This window comes from Bombina bombina, chromosome 1, assembly GCF_027579735.1.
Source record: "Bombina bombina isolate aBomBom1 chromosome 1, aBomBom1.pri, whole genome shotgun sequence".
NCBI classification, from domain to species: domain Eukaryota; kingdom Metazoa; phylum Chordata; class Amphibia; order Anura; family Bombinatoridae; genus Bombina; species Bombina bombina.
Genome location: NC_069499.1, coordinates 954,168,816 through 954,195,162, shown reverse-complemented (window position 1 = coordinate 954,195,162; position 26,347 = coordinate 954,168,816).

Below are 26,347 nucleotides of genomic sequence, written 5' to 3'. Positions count from 1 at the left end.
GAATGTTGAGATGTTATATTGGTTTCACTGGTAAAAATAAATAATTGAAATGGGTATATATTTGTTTTTTGTTAAGTTGCCTAATAATTATGCACAGTAATAGTCACCTGCACACACAGATATCCCCCTAAAATAGCTATAACTAAAAACAAACTAAAAACTACTTCCAAAACTATTCAGCTTTGATATTAATGAGTTTTTTGGGTTCATTGAGAACATGGTTGTTGTTCAATAATAAAATTAATCCTCAAAAATACAACTTGCCTAATAATTCTGCACTCCCTGTATATAGATATATATACAGTATATATTAGAAGAGAGAGAACAGCACTCCTGAGATAGAACAAAAGCTAGAAAACCCTTCCATGCCTGTTCATTTTTATTGCAACTCAGGGTGCGCATTCTTTTAGCACACTATGCCCTTTCACAGAGAAAAAATATCCTGTAGCATATCAGTCTGACCCTGCCCAATGACAGTCCAGTGCCGAAATTCCAGGCAATTCCTCTCTGAACAAGAGAAACAACAACCCCAGACGATCGTTTCAGCCTTCTGTGGGCCTCGTCAGTGAGGTGCAGTTGTATCTCTCTAAGGGCATGTGTGCAAGGAGTCCACTTCTGGTTTCCCCCATTACTTTTAGGGAGACCCAAGAGTAATTTGCATAAATATTAGAAGAGAGAGAACAGCACTCCTGAGATAGAACAAAAGCTAGAATAACTTCCATGAATGTTAATTTTTATTGAAACTCAGGGTGCACATTCTTTTAGCACCCTATGCCCTTTCACAGAGAAAAAATATACTGTAGCATATCAGTCTGACCGTGTTCTATCTCAGGAGTGCTGTTCTCTCTCTTCTGAGATATATATATATATATATATATATATATATATATATATATATATATATATATATGTTAACAGTAATTTTATAGGGATTTTAAAGGGATATGGTATATGAAAAGGTGTTGGACTGAGAAGGTTCCAAAGTGTGTGTGTGGAATTTTATGTGTGCATGTATATATGTGTATGTGTGTGTACATATGCATGTGTATGTATGTGACCACATACATATGTACACATACATAAACATACATGCACATACAGTATATACATACACACATACAAATCCACACACACACACATATATATATATATATATATATATATATATATATACACATATACTGTATATACACTCGCCGGCCACTTTATTAGGTACACCCTGCTATTACCGGGTTGGACACCCTTTTGCCTTCAGAACTGCCTTAATTCTTAGTGGCATATATTCAACAAGATGTTGGAAACATTCCTCAGACATTTTGGTCCATATTGACATGATAGCATCACACAGTTGCTGCAGATTTGTCGGCTGCACATTCATGATGCGAATCTCCTGTTCCACCACATCCCAAAGGTGCTCTATTGGATTGAGATCTCGTGACTGTGGAGGTCATTGAAGTACAGTCAACTCATTGTCATGTTCAAGAAACCAGTTTGAGATGATTTGAGCTTTGTGACATGGTGCATTATCCTGCTGGAAGTAGCCATCAGAAGATGAGTACACTGTAGTCATAAAGGGATGGACATGGTATTTAAACAATGCTCAATTGGTACTAAGGGGCCCAAAGTGTGCCAAGAAAATATCCCCCACACCATTACACTACCACCAACAGCCTGAACTGTTGATACAAGGCAGGATGGATCTAGGCTTTCATGTTATTTACGCAAAATTCTGAGCCTACCATCTGAATGTCGCAGCTGAAATCGAGACTAATCAGACCAGGGAACGTTTTTCCAATCTTCTATTGTCCAATTTTGGTGAGCCTGTCTGAATAGTAGCCTCAGTTTCCTGTTCTTAGCTAAAAGGAGTGGCACCCGGTGTGGTCTTCTGCTGCTATAGCCCATCCGCTTCAAGGTTCGACGTGTTGTGCATTCAGAGATGGTATTCTGCATACCTTGGTTGTAATGAGTGGTTATTTGAGTTACTGTTGCCTTTCTATCATCTCGAACCAGTCTGCCGATTCTCCTCTGACCTTTGACATCAACAAGGCATCCACACAACTGCCGCTCACTAGATATTTTCTCTTTTTCTGACCATTCTCTGTAAACCCTAGAGATGATTGTACATAAAAATCCCAGTAGATCACCATTTTTTAAATACTCAGGCTAGCCCGTCTGGCACCAACAACCATGCCACATGCAAAGTCACTTAAATCCCCTTTCTTCTCCATTCTGAACTCGGTTTGAACTTCAGCAATTCGTCTTCACCACGTCTAGATGCCTAAACGTATTGAGTTGCTGCCATACGATTGGCTGATTAGCAATTTGTGTTTCCAAGCAATTTTACAGGTATACCTAATAAAGTGGCCAGTGAGTATATATATATATATATATATATATATATATATAGTATTTTCAGCAAAAAGAGAGCACTCACCGGGACTACCACTTATACAGCATAATAAGCTTTTTATTTATACAGGTGACGTTTCGGGGATTCCAACCCCGTCCTCAAGCCATACAGAACACTTCAGTACACTACAGGGAGACGCTGATATAGAACTTGGGGATATCACGAAAATGAAACCCAAGAGAACATATGATTGCTCCAGTACGAATCCTAGCATCAAGACATATACCAGATTGCTACTGGAGGACACTGATTCAATGTGCAAAAAGGCAAAAGCAGACTGCAGGAATAACTTGTCCAAGGAAGAGAGAGAGGTGCTTGACCATCTAAGCACCAACAAGGAGCTGATATTTAGGGAAGCGGACAAAGGAGGAGCACTGGTAATAATGGACTATACATATTATCAACAAGAAGTCCTTTCACAGCTTGGGGATGAATCAACGTATAAAGCATTAACTTGTAACCCTACAAGAATGTTTAAACAACATATTGATACAGTATTGGATCGAGCCTTTGAGAATGGCTGGATTAACAAACAGGAAAGGGGTTTTATGAAAGTGGAACATCCTCGAATACCAGCATTTTATACACTGCCCAAGGTCCATAAAAACCCTACTAGCCCTCCTGGAAGACCTATTGTATCTTCTATTGGGTCTCTGCTCCAACCTATTGCTATATTCCTGGATAGCATATTGCAACCAATGGTACGCAATATGCCCTCATTTTTACTGGACTCAATCAGTCTAATCAATGAATTAAGGGGATTTCCAAAAATTGAGGAACCTATCATTCTAGTTACATTAGACGTTGTGAGCCTCTACACTGCTATCCCCCATGGACAGGGGATTGCAGCAACCCAGAAACAACTGAACCGATACCCATATGTGGGGCCACCTATTGATCTACTTCTAGAACTATTAGAACTATGCCTATACAGGAATTATTTCAAATTTGAAAAATCATTTTATCTACAACTAAAAGGCACAGCGATGGGGTCGAATATGGCCCCATCATATGCCAACCTGTTTATGGCGGAATTCGAAGAAAAGGACACCGACCTCTTTAAACATCGACAAGTTATATACTTTAAGAGGTACATAGATGATTTATTCATTCTATGGTCAGGCACAGAGCAGGAACTTGATGTTTGGTTCCAGATATTAAATTCAGTTTCAGCGGACTTACAATTCAAAATGACGAAGAGTCTTACATCTGTGGATTTTCTTGATTTAAGAATTTATCTTGAAGCAGGGGTTTTATGTACCACACTCTTCAAGAAGACCACTGATAGAAATTCCTTATTGGAAGCTACAAGTTGCCACCCACCATCTCTAAAGAATGCACTGCCCATTTCACAATTTAAGAGGGTAATTCGAAATAACAGTAATCAAGAATGTGCACAACAACAACTTCAAGAGATGAAATCAAGATTCCTGAACAGAGGCTATCCAGAAAAGAAGATTGATAAGCATCTGGGACGGTTTACCTCTATGTCTCAAGACGAGGCCCTACAGACGAGTAGTATTCGGAAGCAAAACCAAAGAATGACGCTATCTACTGTGTACACTGCCGACAAATACAACATGCATCAACTGGTGAAAAAGAATTGGAACATTATAGAGAGTGACAAAAGGCTACCTTTCAAAGGGACTTCACACCCACAAGTGGGATACAGAAGAGCAAGATCATTACGTGATATCCTGGTAAAAGTGGACCCAGTCCATAATTATACAATAAAGAACTGGCTACAGACTTCCAAGCCTGGTTGTTACAAGTGCATGGGTTGCACTACGTGCAATGGTCTATCTAATGCCAAATTTTTCACCCATCCTACAACCAACCAGAGATATACCATCCGACATAGAGTAACCTGCACGACTACAAATATTGTGTATTTGCTACATTGTCCGTGCGGGTTATTCTATGTCGGAAAAACAATCGATGACCTCCGCACCGGTATGGCTAATCACCGCACGGCCATTCGATTGGCAATTAAAAATCATGATTCGGAACAACCTGTTGCACGACATTTTGCGCTGAAGGGCCATACGGTGGCGGACTTGAGATACGTGATCATAGATCACATACCACCACTTACGAGGGGTGGAGATAGAGATAGGATTTTGCTCCAGTGCGAATCCAGATGGATTTTTAATTTAGGTACTATTGTACCTGGTGGGCTTAATACCCACCTAGACTGGCATTGCTTTCTGTAGCACCCTATAATTTGATAGATTGATTTGGTCCCAGGGTTTATTTACAAGGATATTGCAGATTAGACATTAGTCAAGTAGTGTTTGCAGACATTCGGATACTATAGGTTGAGATATCAGCGTATTGTCTTTCTATGAAAATATATAATGCTTTCCAGGAACTAGGATTTTAAGGGATCAATTAGTATGTGTAGCCATAAATCGAAATGTGTTTCAGTTGATAGTTAGTATCGGTTCATAGGCAAGTAAATGTAATAAATGATACAACTATTCAGCTCAGGGTTACCACAGATACAAACAACATAAGTTAATATGTGATTTAGTATCGGTGCAAATACAAAAGGTTAGCAGGTTATTTTTGTGCTTATTGTATATTAAATGTGAGGCTGTATTGTTATCCACTTACTCCATGTTTATGTTTTTAACCACGGTGATATATGTATTTTTTATTAGCATGACGCTGGTCTGGTTGTCATGTAGACGCTCTGGGCATGCGCAGTGGTGCGGGCAGAACGCTGGTCGACTTCCGGTACAGCGACATGTTCAGTCGGTGGAGGGTATTTAAGGTAAGATTTATTGTATGTTATGTAAGGTTTGAGGACGGGGTTGGAATCCCCGAAACGTCACCTGTATAAATAAAAAACTTATTATGCTGTATAAGTGGTAGTCCCGGTGAGTGCTCTCTTTTTGCTGAAAATACTGAATATTTTTTTTGGATGCACCCTGGGCGGCTGAAATATAAAGTGAGTGCAGAGTTCACCAGAGACTGTTATATATATATATATATATATATATACACATTTGAGCCCTTCTCACATTCCAACACCTTGTCATATATAATATCTCTTTATATCACTGTTGGAGCATATATACATATTTTACATTTAAAGGGACAGTCAAGTCCAAAAAAAACTTTCATGTTTTAAATAGGGCATGCAATTTTAAACAACTTCCCAATTTACTTTTATCACCAATTTTGCTTTGTTCTCTTGGTATTCTTAGTTGAAAGCTAAAACTAGGAGGTTCATATGCTAATTTCTTAGACCTTGAAGACTGCCTCTAATCTGAATACATTTTGACCACTAGAGGGCATTAGTTCACATGTTTCATATAGATAACATTGAGCTCATGCACGTAAAGTGACCTAGGAGTGAGCACTGATTGGCTAAACTGCATGTCTGTCAAAAGAAATTAAATAAGGGGGCAGTCAGCAGAAGCTTCGATACAAGATAATTACAGAGGTAAAACGTGTATTATTATAACTGTGTTGGTTATGCAAAACTGGGGAATGGGTAATAAAGGGATTATCTTTCTTTTTAAACAACAAAAAAATCTGGTGTTGACTGTCCCTTTAATATGTATAAAAATTAGTGATTTATTTTAATATTTTTATTGTAGCCCTAACACTTTATTTCAGGTCTCTTTAATTTGGGCCTTAACTTTTTTAGCGCAATTAGGTGTTGCAATTGAGCTCACCACAAATGCTGTCCCTTTACCATCTCTTTACATCTGTATTTGATGGAGACTTTGTTTAAAATTATTTATACAAGATTAAGTTGATTTTTTTTTACTGCATTCCATAATGTTTTTTTTTATTTTACCAGAAATATATATTATAGGCATTCTCGTTTAATTTTTTTAAGTGTACAAATGGTGGTAAGCAATAGGGATAATATTTATGATTTGCTTACAGAAAAGGCCTCTACATCAGACAAAAAGCATTAGGTTTATATTGAGAGATTTTAGTTAATTTAATGGGTAACATTTACAAGTGACCTAAAAACTTGTTTAAAATGTTGGAGGTATCGTTAAGTGATGTGAGTGTTTTGCTATAACCCTTTCAGACATTATGCTGAACTTTTTATTTTGAGTCACAAATTCCAGCTATCTCCCCTGCAATCCAAAATGGGTTGTAAAATTTTATTTCCTATTTTTTAATAAAAGTCAAAATCGTTAACTTAGAATCCTAACTTCCTGCAAATAAAAATTCAGATGTGTTTCTCCACCATATATAACAAATAAACGTGAAACCACACCCCGAATGAAGTCAGAGTTTGATTAATAAAAAAAATGGTTTGGCACAGCAGAGAGCCCCAGCCCTTGCAGGAGGATAATACAGCAATGTAGTTTGAGAAGCCATCAGCCGTTATCCACACATTAGACTTTTGTGTAGCTCTGCAAGCCAATGGAATAGCAAGCTGTGATATTCAGTGCAATAACAAGAGGCTGACTTGGCTTGGCATAAATCAGGGTCAGGATAAAAGCTAACATCAGCTGTGGTTATAAGCATATAAAAATAATAAAATGCCTAATTAACTAGTGTTTAACCACCACAAAAAGGTCAAATAAATAAAGTCCACTTCAAAGGGGTGATGCATTGCTGTTCTTAAGCTGGAAATGGCTGATGAGCCAATCGTGAGAGGGATATGGTTGCAGACACCAATACCAGGTCATGTTCAGCTGAAGAGCAGATATGGAATTTCTGCTCCAGACCCAGGCTTTAACTATCCATTTAAACAGATTAACTTACCTATAAAAGGTAAAATAGATTCCTTAAAGGGGCATCGATATCACACATTTTCCACCGTTTATTTCAAAGAGCATAAAAAAAATTTTTAATTGCAGGTAAGTACCAGGAAATCCCACTAAAACATCTGCATTCTTAAGTGTAACCTTCATTAATGATTTTGAGCTCATGTATATCCCAAATATTCCTGAATTATCTTTTAATATTTATCTTTACCACCTCTATTGAAATCTAATGACTCAACCACTCTTTCTGTAAAAAAAGGTGGGATCTGCCACATTTTGACTGGACCATTAAATACAGTAGAACTGCATAATCAGCAAATGTGTAATAAAAAGACAATGCAAAAACACTTAAGACCTGATGATATAAACCTCCTCCAGCTCTTCGAGATTCCTAGTGAAATTATCAAAAGGCAGATTTTGCTATACTAAGTGTTAAACCCACCTATTAAAGATGATTGCCCAGCATAACTAACCCCAAAATGTAATAAATTAAACACAACAATGGAGCTGGAGAGAAGAACAGCATGGTCATGTTTATTAACATAATAATGTAATGGCATGAAATAAAATACACTTTATTTATCTGAAGAAAAGTTTTCAAAGGGGGGCTGCTCAAGAGCTCCTAAACTCCATGCGTCAGCAGGTCAGGGCTTCACCCTTCAATTCAGCACAAGATGCCATCAGGAGCATAGGGCCAACAGACCAGCAGAGAGAAGCACAACAAGCTCTGACCTGTTGTATCTTGCCCGTCCTATCAGGTCAACCCTACCTTCAACAGGCTCTGGGCAAATAATTATGGGACCTGACACTACCTTTTAAGATGACAAAACAAACTCCAAACCAGTAGTAATCTAAGTAGTGCTAGCTGTACCACATCCAGCCACTTGGAGGACTAAAATATTACAGTTGTGGACTTACAATAAAAAGGGCTAGAACAATTGCACATTTCCCAGCCAGCAGCAATTACAGCAACCCTAAGGAAGCTGGAGTGGACAGCTCTGCACTGCCACAACCTACAACCACAAACATAAGGAAAAATTCAGGTAGGGAGGAAAAGTCGGGAAGACCATTGGGAAAAAAGGAAGAAGAACTTGGAAAAAAAGACTAAAGCAATCCCCTATTTATAGGTAAGACTAAAGCCCTCCCCTGACTAGCAAAAAAGCAACAAACTCAGCTAGGCAATTCCTTACAGAGATCTTAACCTTTAAGGAGTTTTAATTAAAGGGACAGTCAAGTAAAAAAAAAACTTTCATAATTTAAATAGGGCATGTCATTTTAAACACCTTTACAATCTACTTTTATTAACATTTTTGTTTTGTTCTCTTGGTATTCTTAGTTGAAAGCTAAACCTAGGAGGTTCATATGCTAATTTCTTAGACCTTGAAGGCCGCCTCTAATCTGAAAGCATTTTGACAGTTTTTCACCACTAGAGGGCTTTAGTTCATGTGTTTCATATAGATAACATTGAGCTCAGGCACGTGAACCTCCGAGGAGTCAGGACTGATTGGCTAAAAATGCAAGTCTGTCAAAAGAACTGAAATAAGGGGGCAGTTTGCAGAGGCATAGATACAAGGTAATTACAGAGGTAAAAAGTATATTATTATAACTGTGTTGGTTATGCAAAACTAGGGATTGGGTAATAAAGGGATTATCTACCTTTTTAAACAACAAAAAGTCTGGTGTTTACTGTCCCTTTAAGGGCCTTACACTTTTTTTTATTCTCCAAGAGGAGTTCCCTGCAGTTCTGTATGGGAAGGAAAGATAAACCCAGTACAATATAGCACTGCATGACATGAGAGGTCTGCTGCATTTACACTTTCTGCTTGTATTTTAAATTAGTTTACACTTCATTTCATTTTTTAACATTTAAACTTTGCATTTTCTATTTTGTATACATCAGTGTATTTAGGATTGGGATTTTACAATTTTGGATTATGCCTTCACAGTTTCTGTGTAACTTTAATAAATTAGGATCATACTTTATATATTTATGTATATATTTTACAAATTACATGTCATGATAGGTGTTTGTTAAAAAGAGTGATTTCTGTCCCTGCTGAAGTTAGGTGTATTGTACTTTAAGGAGGCCTAGAAGATCAATTAGGCCTTAATTGCAGTAGTTTATATTAGCTCTGTGTTTGTAGCATGAGGTTGCTTGTATATTGAGTTATTACCGCTACTCTGGCAGTTTACTACTTGGGCATACTGGTTTGACTTCTGCTTTTCCTGACTACATTTTTGTACTAACCCCTTGTTTGTGAATTGTGATTCACTTGGTATTTGACTTTGGTTTGTTGTGGACTCTGCATCTGTTTAATGATTTTGTGCGTCTTTTCCCTGTGAGGCCTTGAGCTGTACTGTATGACTTAGATGATCTTACCCTCAATTTATTTGCTATCATAAGATCTGCATTTAATTGTCTTATGCAAGTTTATATTTGTCTGGATAGCGAGACTAAACTTTTACAAAGGTATGTCTTTCTTTGATAATTTAATTTCTAAACTTACAGCTACGTTCTAGTACTTAATTGTTGTTTGTTTTGTAGGAGCTGATTAAAGTACTAGAGAAAGTTCAGCTACTAAGTTTAGTCTAATTTCTCTCTTACCCTTGGCCTTTGTTTGAACACTATGTATACTTCCAGTGTCCCAGTATGGGTTTGTGTTGAGCTGGGCTTCTCAGTCTTTGATTCCAACTTGTTTCATTCTGAAACAACAGCATTCCACCTGATGCAGTGACAAGTAATCGAACAGGAAAATGGTGTGCCGTTTGTTACATTACATTTCCCTGTGTATTTATTTTATATTAAATAAAGCTAAAATACTGACAGCTTCAGTTTCCCAGATAGCTTCATTATTTTCTTTCTGAAGCTGCGTTTTATTTTACAAAGTGCAATGTAATTTGTAAAAGTTACACAGAAATATACAAAGTATGATCCTAAATAATCAGAATTTGTAAAATCACTGCTGAATTTAAATTTAAATGTATTAAATTAGAACATATAAAGTTTTAAGCTAAAATGTAATAATACTGAACTGACCCAATTTGAAGAGTAAAGTAATAATTTAGTAATAATAAAATGTTAGTGTAACAAAACTCTCAAGTCATGCAGTGCTATATTTTACTGGACTTGTCTCTCCTTCACATACAAAAATGCAGAGAACATCCCTATAGCAAAATCTGCATGTCTAGAATCTTGCGCAAGATCTTGCAGTGCTGGAGGGTTCTGCCCTTTCTGTTTTAGCATTCAGTGAGTACAGGTCCTATGAAGTCTCCAAGCAGGAGAATCTTTTTATCATCAGGGCCTTTGGTTCTGATGTGGTTTTCCACGCCAACCTTCGCAGGGGCTCTTGTGGAATTATTTTAAAAAGGGGCAGTTCCTGCAAGTGTTGAGATGTCTATAGAAAGTAATGTAACTTGATGAAAAGGAAAACTTCTGGGTAGAGCAAAGTTAGCAATGAGCAGGTGGTGCACTTTAAAATTAAATCCTGCATCAAAAAAGAGAGAGAGAGAATGAGAGAAGAGAGAGAGATTTAAGTATTTTCTTAAGTACTATATTCATAACGAGTCACATGACACCGGGGAGGGAAAATGGCTAATTGGGCCCAATTTGGACATTTCCACTTAGGGGTGTACTCACTTTTGTTGCCAACGGTTTAGACATTAATGGCTGTGTGTTGAGTTATTTTGAGGGGACAGCACATTTACACTGTTATACAGGCTGTACACTCACTACTTTACATTGTAGCAAAGTGTCATTTCTTCAGTGTTGTCACATGAAAAGATATAATCAAATATTTACAAAAATGTGAGGGGTGTACTTACTTTTGTGAGATACTGTATATATATATATATATATATATATATATATATATATATATATATATATATATATATATAAAAGTACAAAAGAAATATAGAGATGGCGCTATTAGAATAGGTAATACAAGGAGAGAACAAGATTAATTGAGTCTCAGTATATGCAGATGATACACACTTCAATATTAAAATCAAAAATGAAAAAGGGCTATGGTAATTATTAATTAAAACCTAAAAACATTAAAATAAATATAGATATAAGTGTAAAAAGTAGTACATAAAGCTGAGACCTAAGAGAGGTCTATAAGTATACAGTCACTTGTAATTTCCACAACAAAAAAAAAATGGATGTATTCTTCTTGTAATCCGGTATGTATCCCCCTAAGGGTATGCACTTATTTCAAGGACCCTCAATCAGATGAGGTAAGGATGATTCAGAAATGCTGTGCAAAGGTTTTGCCTCTTGGATATGCAGTCTCTGGCAGAAGAAACTTTTTTCAGAACCGGGGCTGCCCAAGCCCGGTTCTGAAATTCCTCCCTTCCGTTGAGGCAGCTCACTGCATTCAGCCACAGGAGAAGAGACTCTGAGAGCAATAATATAGACGTTTGGGAGGCAAAGTCCGGCCCTGAGTGTCACTGTGAATATATACACTGCACTGCCTAATACACACGCGCGGTGGTGGACGTAGGTGGGGAGCGCCTGTCCTGGAGTCTGGACTGTTGGAGCACCAAGGCGAGGAGGAGTCCGGACTCACAGGAGAGTGACTGTCTGTGTATTGATTCGCTGGCCTGGCTGCTGATTGGGGAACCAACATTGGAAGTTCACCTCTACCAGAACACCAAGACAGGCACAAGCTCCAATCCAGAAAGAAAGTTTCTTCTGCCAGAGACTGCATATCCAAGAGGCAATACCTTTGCACAGCATTTCTGAATCATCCTTACCTCATCTGATTGAGGGTCCTTGAAGTAAGTGCATACCCTTAGGGGGATACATACTGGATTACAAGAAGAATACATCCATTTTTTTTGTTGTTGTGGAAATTACAAGTGACTGTATACTTATAGACCTCTCTTAGGTCTCAGCTTTATGTACTACCTTTTACACTTACAGGGAGTGCAGAATTATTAGGCAAATGAGTATTTTGACCACATCATCCTCTTTATGCATGTTGTCTTACTCCAAGCTGTATAGGCTCGAAAGCCTACTACCAATTAAGAATATTAGGTGATGTGCATCTCTGTAATGAGAAGGGGTGTGGTCTAATGACATCAACACCCTATATCAGGTGTGCATAATTATTAGGCAACTTCCTTTCCTTTGGCAAAATGGGTCAAAAGAAGGACTTGACAGGCTCAGAAAAGTCAAAAATAGTGAGATATCTTGCAGAGGGATGCAGCACTCTTAAAATTGCAAAGCTTCTGAAGCGTGATCATCGAACAATCAAGCGTTTCATTCAAAATAGTCAACATGGTTCGCAAGAAGTGTGTGGAAAAACCAAGGCGCAAAATAACTGCCCATGAACTGAGAAAAGTCAAGCATGCGGCTGCCAAGATGCCACTTGCCACCAGTTTGGCCATATTTCAGAGCTGCAACATCACTGGAGTGCCCAAAAGCACAAGGTGTGCAATACTCAGAGACATGGCCAAGGTAAGAAAGGCTGAAAGACGACCACCACTGAACAAGACACACAAGCTGAAACGTCAAGAAATATCTCAAGACTGATTTTTCTAAGGTTTTATGGACTGATGAAATGAGAGTGAGTCTTGATGGGCCAGATGGATGGGCCCGTGGCTGGATTGGTAAAGGGCAGAGAGCTCCAGTCCGACTCAGACGCCAGCAAGGTGGAGGTGGAGTACTGGTTTGGGCTGGTATCATCGAAGATGAGCTTGTGGGGCCTTTTCGGGTTGAGGATGGAGTCAAGCTCAACTCCCAGTCCTACTGCCAGTTTTTGGAAGACACCTTCTTCAAGCAGTGGTACAGGAAGAAGTCTGCATCCCTCAAGAAAAACATGATTTTCATGCAGGACAATGCTCCATCACACGCGTCCAAGTACTCCACAGCATGGCTGGCAAGAAAGGGTATAAAAGAAGAAAATCTAATGACATGGCCTCCTTGTTCACCTGATCTGAACCCCATTGAGAACCTGTGGTCCATCATCAAATGTGAGATTTACAAGGAGGGAAAACAGTACACCTCTCTAAACAGTGTCTGGGAGGCTGTGGTTGCTGCTGCACGCAATGTTGATGGTGAACAGATCAAAACACTGACAGAATCCATGGATGACAGGCTTTTGAGTGTCCTTGCAAAGAAAGGTGGCTATATTGGTCACTGATTTGTTTTTGTTTTGTTTTTGAATGTCAGAAATGTATATTTGTGAATGTTGAGATGTTATATTGGTTTCACTGGTAAAAATAAATAATTGAAATGGGTATATATTTGTTTTTTGTTAAGTTGCCTAATAATTATGCACAGTAATAGTCACCTGCACACAGATATCCCCCTAAAATAGCTATAACTAAAAACAAACTAAAAACTACTTCCAAAACTATTCAGCTTTGATATTAATGAGTTTTTTGGGTTCATTGAGAACATGGTTGTTGTTCAATAATAAAATTAATCCTCAAAAATACAACTTGCCTAATAATTCTGCACTCCCTGTATATCTATATTTATTTTAATGTTTTTAGGTTTTAATTAATAATTACCATAGCCCTTTTTCATTTTTTATTTTAATATTGAAGTGTGTATCATCTGTATATACTGAGACTCAATTAATCTTGTTCTCTCCTTGTATTACCTATTCTAATAGCGCCATCTCTATATTTCTTTTGTACTTCTATTTCTTTGGGAGGTATTGGAAAATCCTCCGACATTTTTGAGATTGGCAGCTTATATGAAATAATAGGTACAAAATACGTATACTAGAGTATTTGAAATCACAGTATACGTGTCTTTTACCCTTAGGAGCGCTGTAGGGTTAACTAAGAGGTTCACCCCTTCTTCGTTTTCTGTCTTCCACTATATATATAAAGTCCATCAAACAGTACAGGCACTCATTGGTCTTTTAGGTAAAAAAATGAATTTATTCAATCAAGTTAAAAAGACATGACGTTTCAGTGCATTGCTGCACCTTTTTCAAATGTCAAAATTACATACAACAAATAACCTAAAACTAAAATTAGTTTTAGGTTATTTGTTGTATGTAATTTTTGACGTTTGAAAAAGGTGCAGCAATGCACCGAAACGTCATGTCTTTTTAACTTGATTGAATAAATTCATTTTTTTTAAAAATGAAGAGACCACTGCAAAATTACCAGTTTCCCTGGTTTTACTATTTATAGGTATCTGTTTGACTAAAATGAACATTTCTATCAAATTTCAAATAAAAAATATTAACATTTAGAGCATTTATTTGCAGAAAACTGGTCACAATAACAAAGATGCTGTGTTTTCTGACCTTGGAGTTAAGTTTCACTGTTAAACAACACAATACTTTAAAATTAGCAAGAGTTCAGAAATCAGTTTTTGGTGCAATAACCCTGATTTTCAATCACAGCTTTCATATGTCTGGGCATGCTCTCCACCAATCTTTCACATTGTCGTTGGGTGACTTTATGCCACTCCTGATGTAAAATTCAACCAACTCGGCTTTGTTTGATGGCTTGTGACTATCCATCTTCTTCTTGATCATATTCCAGAGGTTTTCAATGGATTAAGGGCTGGAGATTGAGCTGACCATTAAAGGTTCTTGACCTAGTGTTCTCCCATCTATGGCTTGATTGACCTTGCTGTGTGGCATTATCCTGCCCACAAGAGAACCTGCAGTCAGTATTTATCAAGCCGCTGCTTCCTAATCTCTTCTCCACCTCTTAGGTGGAGAATTTCAATCTCCCTGGTGTCGTCCGCCCTGGGAGATTGACAGCTCCTGCTCGCACATGTTGCAGCTTTTACTTAACATTATGGTTCACGTGTAAAAAAAATCTCCATATCCTTTCATGATCGAGAAAAAAATATCTGATTATAATGTCCTTTTGAAAACCATTTTGTATGCAAAATAATAGCATTTTTATGTTGAATTGATCTCTTTTCATATGGTTTATAGAAAACTTCCAGCATATGGCTCTCAGCTACACATTATCTTTCATTACCTTTTATCAAGGTGCCCTACCTTTTACATATCTACATAATATACTTAAATTACAAGCAATTATATCTAAATCAGATGTATATTTTATTTCCTTCCTCCAGATAATATATCTTATTTTACTCAACCCATATTGATGTGTTAAAAAAAACAAACCGTGCTGTTCTATTAAATATGATTATTTTCAGCGTAAGGGTACCATTTAAAACAGTGATTTTCATCATGAGTAGGGCCAGTTATTCACTATAAACTGTTGTGGATGGCACATCTTTGTGAAACAGATAATTTCTTAAATCAGGCAATATGAGAGTTGCATTTTTATTACAGTAATTGTCTAACTGAGGTGGGAAAGGAGAAGCTTGGATGACAGAAAGGGGTTAATTAACCCGACTTGCAAGGAAGGAGACATGTAAGGTTAAAGGGACAGTCTAGGCCAAAATAAACTTTCATGATTCAGATAGAGCATGTCATTTTAAACAATTTTCCAATTTACTTTTATCACCAATTTTGCTTTGTTCTCTTGGTATTCTTAGTTGAAAGCTTAACCTAGGAGGTTCATATGCTAATTTCTTAGACCTTGAAGCCCACCTCTTTCAGATTACATTTTAACAGTTTTTCACCACTAGAGGGTGTTAGTTCACGTATTTCATATAGATAACACTGTGCTTGTGCACGAGAAGTTATCTGGGAGCAGGCACTGATTGGCTAGACTGCAAGTCTGTCAAATAAACTGAAAAAAGGGGCAGTTTGCAGAGGCTTAGATACAAGATAATCACAGAGGTTAAAAGTATATTATTATAAATGTGTTAGTTATGCAAAACTGGGAAATGGGTAATAAAGGGATTATCTATCTTTTAAAACAATAAAAATTCTGGTGTAGACTGTCCCTTTAAGGGCAAGGGATGGGCAGATTAGGAGGGGGTTTATAAGCACCTGAAGAGGAAAATATATGCGGAGTGCAATTAAGTAATTGTATGCATACGCACATCCAGGTAGCAAATCTCGATGAGGGAGCAACTTTTGACGGAACACCAGCCCATTTCTGGAGCACTATTTGGCAGTAATTTTACAAGAATGTTATCAATTTGCAAGAGCACTATTTCCTGACATATAGTGCTCCAGATGCCTACCTAGGTATCTCTTCAACACAGAATATCAAGGGAACAAAGCAAATTTGATAATAGAAGTAAATTGGAAACTGCTTTAAAATTGTATGTTCTGTTTGAATTACAAAATAATAATAATAATAATTGGGGTATCATATCCTTTTAATGGTTACAACTGAGATTCATAGACTATGAAACATAAATAATGTTGTACTAAAAAAGAGCCAGAGTATAGTAAGTGTGTATATATTTATTAAAATGCTCTTAAATTAGTACAAAGTATTCATCAGCTATAATGACACCAAAAGATTACAATCTCAATATTAAATTGATACTATGGGGTAGATGTATCTAACCCCGGGTGGACATGATTAGTTATAGGTAATCATGTCCACCCTGCATTGCTAAATACCAAAAGCATGCGCTGTCGGCATTTAACATTGCACAAGCATTACTTGTGAAAACTAAGAAGTGAATTAAGGTGGCGAATGAGTTAAGGAGCAGTGGTCTTACGACCATTGCTTCTTAATTTATGTTTCTGGCGAGTCGGAAACATCGGGCATAGCAAGCAGCGTCAGCTGCTTGATAAATCTTCCCCAATGTCTTATCACATCAAATAAAATCCTGTTCAAGTTCATTTTAAATGATCCACAATAAAAGTTTTGCTAAAGCTGCTTTTACCAAAGTGTCTCCACTGCTCAAAAAAGAAGCACAAATTCCTACTGATACTTTGAAGCTGGAGAGATCCTTAGTTCACCGCAGCTCCTGTTGCTGATGGAGCTGTAGAGAGACATTGGTAACAGCCTTTATCAAAACCTTTTTAAATTTAACCATAATGGGATTTTATTTGATGTAACAAGATATTGTATCTATTTTAACATTAAAATTGCTACATTTTAGTGTCATTATAACGGATACTTTGTTCTCATTTTAAGTATTTTAATAAATACATACACATTTACTAAACTGGCTTAATTTTTTTAATTCACATTCTATTTTCTTTAAAGTAAATGTCAATTTAGATAAATCAGAGCCCAGGTTTTAATAATCCTATTAAAAACAAGGGCACTTTAATTCATCAAAATTTACATTTCACTCATTTTCTTCAAATACTTACCTTTTAATCATGACAGCCGCTGCAGCGCTTCTTCCGCCCGTCGCAAGCCCTCTTTGTGGGTCCAAAATGACGAATCCGGCTTCCTCCAAGATCAGGCCAAGATTCCCCCGGGGGGAAAGCCGTGATTAGGGAATTGGAGGAAGCCGGATTCGTAATTTCTGACATATGAAGAGGCTTCCGACAGCCGGGGCAATCGCTGGAGCAGCTGTGAAGATTAAAAGGTAAGTATTTGAAGAAAACTAGTTAAATGTAAATTTTGATGATTTAAAGTGCCCTTGTTTTTAATAGGATTATTAAAAACAAGGGCACCAATTCATCTAAATTGACCTTCACTTTAATTTTTTTGGATAACAAGTTTTAAAGCAGCATATAGAGCATTGACACAATTAAGACAAAACATTTGTTTGTATATTTGAGATTCATGTTAATAAAGAAGCTGTGGTCTTTTAATACCTATTCTAGAGCCAATTGTCTTTATTGGGGGCGGTGTGTAAAACATGACTTGACAATGGGGATTCAAGGGTACTAGATTATAACTAATATGTTTCCTGCTTTCTACCAAACTCTATCAACAAGACCCAACATTAACATAGACAGGTACAAAACCCTTTATCCAAACTGATTGTGGACCACAAAAGGTTTGGATTTTGGATTAATTTTTATTTCTATATTTACATCTGTAAAACGGAACAGTTTGGAGAGGGGATGGAACTAAGTGTAAACAACAACATCTTATGCCATTTAGGCAATATTTACATGTCATACTACGCTTATGCTTGTAACCTAAAGGTGGCTTTATATCATTTGAACTCAGAAAGGTAATTTGTAGTTGTTTTAAATACATAAGACTATCATTTGTATTTTAAAACACAAACCAAAGATGCAGAAAGAGAAGATTGTAAACTGTGGGGAAAACACAATTTTCTTTCAACAAAAAATCTTCATTAAATTCTATGGGGATTTTTCTAGATAAATTAGTTGATGTTGATGTTTTTCTAAAGGATAGTGATTGACACCTAAGTCAGATCTATCAACTGTCCTGTATTTTACAACATGGTCCCAGTTTGGGATTTCTCTCTTGCTCACAACACTTTCCCTTCAACTAAATTCCCCCATCAACAACCTGATCCCCGAACCATCCAAGAAGACTCTCATATCATATATGCAACAAACTGCTTTTTATATGCAATAAGTTGGTAACCTGCTAATATAGCACTCTGCCTTGTTTTATATTTTTCTATGTTCTATTATCCTTCTATCTTTATTTGTCCAACATATCTTGATCTTTCTAACCCCATTTCATTGTTTACTAACCTCTCATACTTCCTAATCCACTGTGTATACTAACTATACCTACTGCTTGACTTTTTTTGCCTTTGCCATTTTTCGCTGAAAAAAGAAAAAAACTTTTAGTAATTGCTTTTAAAACAATTTATTTTAAGAGCCAAGGAGCATTTTTTTTTATCATTTTTTACCTTTTAATTGTATAAGAAATCAAATAAAAGAAAATTTGTTTATATATATAAAAATTCATTCTCTATAGTGTTTCTTTATATTCCTACCCACCTCAAAATTTTTCGCTCTAGAACCAATGATACTGGTCTTTAGTGCAGGAAGATCACACACAAAGACTCTCATATCACCTGGCTTTGCCCTCTAACCAAAATAAAATGTGGCTATCTATGGTTATACAGCAATACATATTTTCTGTCTTCTAGAGTGTCCTGAAGGCAAATTTGGTTGTCTACCCCCTTGTTTCTCAACCTGGGGTGCATGTAAACCTCTTGGAGTACATGGGGCTTTGGTAAGGGGTACTCCAGCACTTTAATTATTTTTGTCCTAATGAAGCTAATGTAAACATTTTGGTCAAGATTACATGTGGCGTGCTTACAGTTATGCGCAAGTGAAAAGAGGTACATCGCGGGTGTTTGTGTATGTCAGGTTTATCGCTCATAACGAAATTTGTGCTTACTATACAAGCATCTTTAAATGTCTGATTTGTGAGTATAGTTTATAAAGTATAGCCGGAACAAGCAGTGTACTTGATGTGAAGATTATAAATCCCAAAGTAGGTGAAACTTCCAAAGTGAACTTTTAAACCTTCCAATTGTATTCAAATCAGTTCAAATTGTATCCAAATCAATTCCAAACTAGTGGTGATGTGTTTGTGAAGAACTGCTAAGGATGCTACTGAAAACACTGCTGATATGAAGAATAAAAATGATATAGAAAAAAACAAACAAGAAAAATAGTGATCTAAAATTAGTATAAAGCTATACTTTATAAGCTATACTCACATATCAGACATTTAAAGTTGGTAGTATAGTAAGCACATATTTCGGAGACCACGAAAGTGGTTCAGTGCTATACCAGGCTAAGGTCAAACAATATTGGAGGAATAACCATTAGGAAGCCTCACATTTTTATCTTGTGCAAAGTTTTCATTTTATCCTGTGTAAAGCATTTTTATCCTTTGTACCTTTTTAAGTGATATGCAATAAATATGCTACACCTTTAAGTCACATCTCGAACACCCTATATTGTATCCCAGCCCCGTCAGGTGAGGCGCTCTGGACATACTTAAAATAGGAGTAAATTAGAAAGTTGCTTAAAATTGCATGCACTATGTGAATCATGAAAGAAAAAAATTGGGTTTAGTGTCCCTTTAAGTAGATTAAAACATGAAAAAGCATATATATGCAATATTAATATTTAATAAAGTGTATTAGTATTTATTTAGTGTAAATATTTCACATTGTAATGTTCTGCACATAGCAGAATTTGTTATATGCATTTATAAATATATCTATAGCTATATATAATCATGTATATATATAATATATTATATATATATATATATATATATATATATATATATATATATATATATATATATATATATATATACACACATAGGTATAGATATTTATTGTACCAAAATACCATCAGATAAATATTAAAAATTTTTTTTATTTTTTCCACTTTTTTTGCTCTATTATCTTCTATGGTAGAATACGTTAATGGGTGTGCAATATCATAAATTCGGCTTTTTGTGCGCATCGGGTTAGGGCTTGTGCAAAACCAGTTTACTTTTAAATTGCAATACAAACACAACCCATTCCACCACTCCACTTGTAATCTGGCCCCTAATATATCACTGAAATCAGTGTTGCACAGTTCTACCCTTAGCCCCCCTAACAGACCAGCCTGGATTGGTCAGATGCTCACTCACTGTGACTAACTCAGCTGTACTCAGGTAGGGAAATCTGGCCAGTCATAGACATTTCAAGACTGGTGTTAAAAAATATTGATATAAAGTTTGTCACAGAAAAAGTGTCATGTAAAGGGCTAGATTACAAGTGGAGCGGTAATTACCGCTCCCGCTTGAGTGTTAACATTTCTAGAAGTTAATTGTTTTTGTGTTTGTGGAATAGCACTGGTATAGCACAAATTGAAAGTAAAATGAAGAAACTCAACGCCTGCAAAAAGTTAACCAGAGGAAATCTTGTTCCTGATATCACAGTAACCCCATTAAATTTAATGTAGCAGCGATGTTAAAAAATCTAACACCTACACTCACGCGTTAACTCCCATCACGATAAGTCCCCTTCTCTGATAACTGCTAAACCACATGTCCCCCTACTCTTTTAACCCCACTACACTATTAACCCTAAACCACCACATCCCCATCACAAATTAACCCTCTATTATTATTATTATTATCATTTATTTTTATAGCGCCGCCAAATTCCGTAGCGCTGGGTACAATGATAGGGGTATATAATGACAAAGATTTGTGATAAAATACAAAACATAACAAAACTAAACAAATCTAGCACAGGAGGAAGAGGGCCCTGCTCTGGAGAGCTCACAGTCTATAGGTTTAGGGTGCAGAGACATAAGGTTGGGGTAGCTTGTTTCATCGGTTGTATTTGCAGCAGTGAGTCAGGCAGTTCATGTACATGTATTAGCTTGGTTCGGATGCGGGATGGAGGAGAGATGGTAAGCCTCTCTGAATAGGTGGGTTTTCAAGGATCGTCTGAAGCTATACAATATTAACCCCTAAATCACCACACACAGCACTGCTATAAATTTCCTGCACTATTAACCCCTAAATCACTACTACCCCCTGCAAACTACCCCGCTACACAATTAACCCCTAAACCACCACATCACCCACCATAATACATTTCCTACACTGTCATCATTTAAACCGCCAATACCCCGACTGCAATAACCCCCTACTCTATTAACCCACTGACCTATTAAACCCCTAACCATCATTCATAACCCCTATTGCAAACAACCCCTATACCACTTAACCCTCTAACAGCTAACCCCAAGACCCCTAACCTAAGTCCACCTAAGTTAAAAAAAAATAAAAAATCTAGCATTACCACAATTTTTTTTTACCAAAAACAAAAAAAAACCAACCAGTACAAGCTCAGTCCTAAAACTTAAGTCCCCCTAAAATAACCCTATACTAAAACCTAGTCTAGGGCAGTGCCATAGTTGAAGTAATCATAACTCTTTTGCATTAAAAAAAACTATACTTAACCCAAAGTAACCCCCATCCCAGAATAGCCCTTGACATGAATATATATATTTTTTAGTAGACAACCCAAGTTCACTTTTTCACAAACTTTAGGTTTCTCGCTGAAATTATTTACAAACAGCTTGTGCAATTATGGCATAAATGGTTGTAAATGCTTCTCTGGGATCCCCTTTGTTCAGAAATAGCAGACATATATGGCTTTGGTATTGCTTTTTGGTAATTAGAAGGTCACTAAATGCCGATTCGCACCACATGTGTATTATATCCAGCAGTGAAGGGGTTAATTGGGGAGCTTGTAGGGAGCATGTAGGGTTAATTTTAACTTTAGTGTAGTGTAGTAGACACCCCCAAGTATTGATCTAGGCCCATTTTGGTATAATGCATGCCACCATTTCACCTCCAAATGCGATCAAATTAAAAAAAATCGTAAAATCTTTCACAATTTTAGGTTTCTCACTGAAATTATTTACAAACAGCTTGTGCAATTATGGCACAAATTGTTGTAAATGCTTCTCTGGGATCCCCTTTGTTCAGAAATAGCAGACATATATGGCTTTTGGCATTGCTTAATTAGAAGCCTGCTAAATGCCGCTGCGCACCACACGTGTATATTGCCCAGCAGAGAAGGGGTTAACTAGGGAGCTTGTAGGGTTAATTTTAGCTTTTTGGTATATTTCATGCCACCATTTCACCGCCAAATGCGATCAAATAAAAAAATGCCACTGCGCACCACAAGGGGTTAATTAGGTAGCTTGTAGGGAGCTTGCAGGGTTTAATTTAGCTTTAGTGTAGATATCAGCCTCCCGCCTGACACATCCCACCCCCTGATCCCTCCCAAACAAGTCTGCCAGTACTAAAATAAAAGGCTATATTTTTTTTTTATTTAAAAAAAAAATAATAATAATTATGTAGCACTGATGGACCCCCCTAAGCCCCCAACCTCCCTAATCTCCCCCAAACAGCTCTCTAGCCCTCCCCCCACTACCTATTTGCCACCATCTTGGGTACTGGCAGCTGTCTGCCCGTACCCATTTTGCCCCCCCCCCCCCCCCAAAAAAAAAGATTTTGTATTTTTTTTTAAATAAATATAATTTTTCTGTAGTGTAGCAGCCCCCCCTTAAAACACCCCTCCCTCTCCCCCTCCCAAATCCTACAATCCATATTTTTCCACCCTCCCTCTCCCTCCTTTCCATTCATTTTCATTGGTGGCAGTGGTTGCTGCGCGCTCGCACACACACACGCACATGCACCCACGCAGGCCCCCCCTGCACACTCCCGGCACCTACCAATGCGCCCACCCACCAACTATGATCCGATCGGCACCATTGCAGAGTGGCTCTCTCTGCATCGGTTTGTAAAAAATTGGTATTGCAGGATGCCTCAATATCGAGGCATCACTGCAATGCCATAAAAGCGAGGTCTTAATCCATTCAGGCAGCGTCTTCTATCTTCATCCAGGTGGCATCTTCTATCTTCATCCCGGCGTCGTGGAGCATGTCCATCCTGAAGACATCCGGCGCAGAGTATCCTCTTCATATGGTCGCTACCATACACTGAATCTTCAATGTCAGAGAGCCTTTTCAAAATGGTGTCCCTTGCATTTCTATTGGCTAATTTGATTTTTTAAATTCAAATCAGCCAATAGGTTGAGAGCTACTAAAATCCTATTGGCTGTTCAAATCAGCCAATAGGATGAGAGCTACTGAAATTCTATTGGCTGATTTGAATAGGATGAGAGCTCAATCCTATTGGCTGATTGGAACACTGTCTTCAGGATGGACCTGCTCCGCGCGGGATGGATGAAGATAGAAGATGCTGTCTGGATGAAGACTTCTTGCTGCCTGGATGAGAACTTCTCGGATGGATGAAGATGGATGAAGCCGCCCGGATGAAGACTTCTTGCCGCCTGTATGATGACTTCTCCGGCTGGATTGATCCTTCAAGCGGGACTTCAAGGGACTGTAAGTGGATCGTCGGGGGTTAGTGTTTTTTTTAAGGGTTTTTTTTGGGTGGGTTTTATTATTAGACTAGGGTCTGGGCATGTAAAAGAGCTAAATGCCCTTTTAAGGGCAATGCCCATACAAATGCCCTTTTCAGGGCAATGGGGAGCTTAGGTTATTTTAAATAGGTTTTTTTATTTGGTGGGGTTGGTTGGTGGGTTTTACTGTTGAGGGGTGTTTGTATTTTTTTTTTACAGGTAAAAGAGCTGATTTCTTTGGGACAATGCCATTGGTAGTTTATTGTAGGCTAGGGTTTTTTTTATTTTGGGAGGGCTTTTTTATTTTGATAGGGCTATTAAATTAGGAGAATTCTTTTTTATTTTTGATAATGTGGTTTTTTATTTTTCGTAATTTAGTGTTTGTTTGTTTGTTTTTTGTAACTTAGTGTTTGTTTTTTTCTGTAATTTAGTACTTTTAATAATGTTTAATAGTATATTTAATTTGAGTACGGTTAGGTTTTTTAATATGTAATTTATTTAATTTAATTGGTAGTTTAATTTAATTGTAGGATAATAGTTAGGGTAGGTTAATTAATAGTTTAAAATAGTTAAAAGTTTGATAACTGGGAAAAAGTGTCAGATAGAGCCAAATGTGTATTCAGAACATCTGTAATGGCGTAAGCATCGATCTGCGTTGTATTGAGACCGGCGGATCATATGTTACTTCACAAATTTCAACATTTGCCAGTCTGTAGGCTTTGTTAACTGGGTCGGATCAAGCTCGCAAAAATTACGCTGCGGAATTCCGGTTGACAGCTTGATAGATAGGCCTCATGGGCTTCTGTAGTCAATAGTTTAAGTGATTAAAAGGAGAAAGTTAGTGCTCAGGCTGACTCCTTCCATTCCTCTCATCATTCAGTTGTGAGCACAGATAAACAAATGTACATTCTTTTCTGAAACAAAACTGCATTGCTATCAGTAAAAGGGACATGAAACCAAAAATCTTTCTTTCATGATTCAGATAGAGAATACAATTTTAAACAACTTTCCAATTTACTTCTATTATCTAATTTGCTCCATTCTCTTGGGATTCTCGGTTGATGAAGCTGCAATACACTACTGGGAGCTAGCTAAACGATTTGAGAGAGCCAATAACATGAGGTATATCTGTACAGCCACCAATCAGCAGCTTCTGAGCCTACCTAGGTATCATTTTCAACAAAGTATACCAAAAAAAACAAGATAAATAATAGTAAATTGAATTGTAAATTGAAGCTCTATCTGAATCGTGAAAGTAAAAAAATGTGGGTTTCATGTATCTTCAAGTTATACTCTCTTTACAATTATAATTATTTTATTCAAGTTGCATACCTCTAACACAGAGATTGTTTGCTCTCTAAATATAGAAAAACATGTTAATACATATAAAATATAAATACATATTAGGCCACTTTAAATTATGGCATCTGTAAAATGTATTATTTATTTAAACTATTTATCAACTAAAATGACTGGTGTGTATGTCCTTTGAAATAATATGTACCTTATGGCTTTTGAAGGGGCATTAAAGGAACATGAAACCCAATTTTTTTCTTTCATGATTCAGATACAATTTTAAACAACTTTCCAATTTACGTCAATTATTTAATTTGCTTCCTTCTCTTGTTATCCTTTGCTGAAAGGTTTTTCTAGGAAAGCTCAGGAGCAGCAAATAACCTAGGTTCTAGCTGCTGATTGGTTGCTGCATATGTTTACTGATTGTCATTGGCTCAGTCAGCAACCAGTATTCCATTGCTGCTCATTCAACAAGAGAAAATTGCTTAAAATTGCATGCTCTATCTGAATCATGAAAGAAAACATTGGGTTTCCTATCCCCTTAAACATTTCTTGCTTTGTATAAGAATTGTGGTTTTACTCCCTAGTGAGGCCAAAATGCAAAATGATACCTAAGTTTTCAAAATGCTGGAAATTGCCTAATCCTTTTATTTAATTTGCAGGTTAAATAATTTGCTTTTCATTCTCTCTAGGGAGCGTGGTACAAGCACAATTTTATACAAAAGCAAAAGGTGTTTAATACACTCAAGTGCTGCTGCTGCACTAAATTATGCTTTTAACTATGGTTAATAAGAATATTAGTGCTATGCCAGCACCTTATAACTTTTGGGTCAATTAATTTCTTATAAACCATGGCAAACCTTTGTCTGCCAACCGTAGAATGGGCTTCCTGTGGATGGTTAGGCAGGGATGCAGTTAGGTGAATACAACACAACAGTAAAGTCAGCAACTTTATGTCTCACCCATTCATGGCCTTTATGTATAACTGAATGAGCAACCTCTCTAGTACAGAGAATGGTAGAACTGCATGACCTAGATCCATTTATTTCCACATTGCATGTGCACATTTTTCTACACCAGCAATGTCCAAATCCAGCCCTCTGTGGCTACAAAAAAGCAAGAATCGTTTGACTAGAAAGATTATATTATATTGACTATTAATAAAAACAACAAAATAAGAGT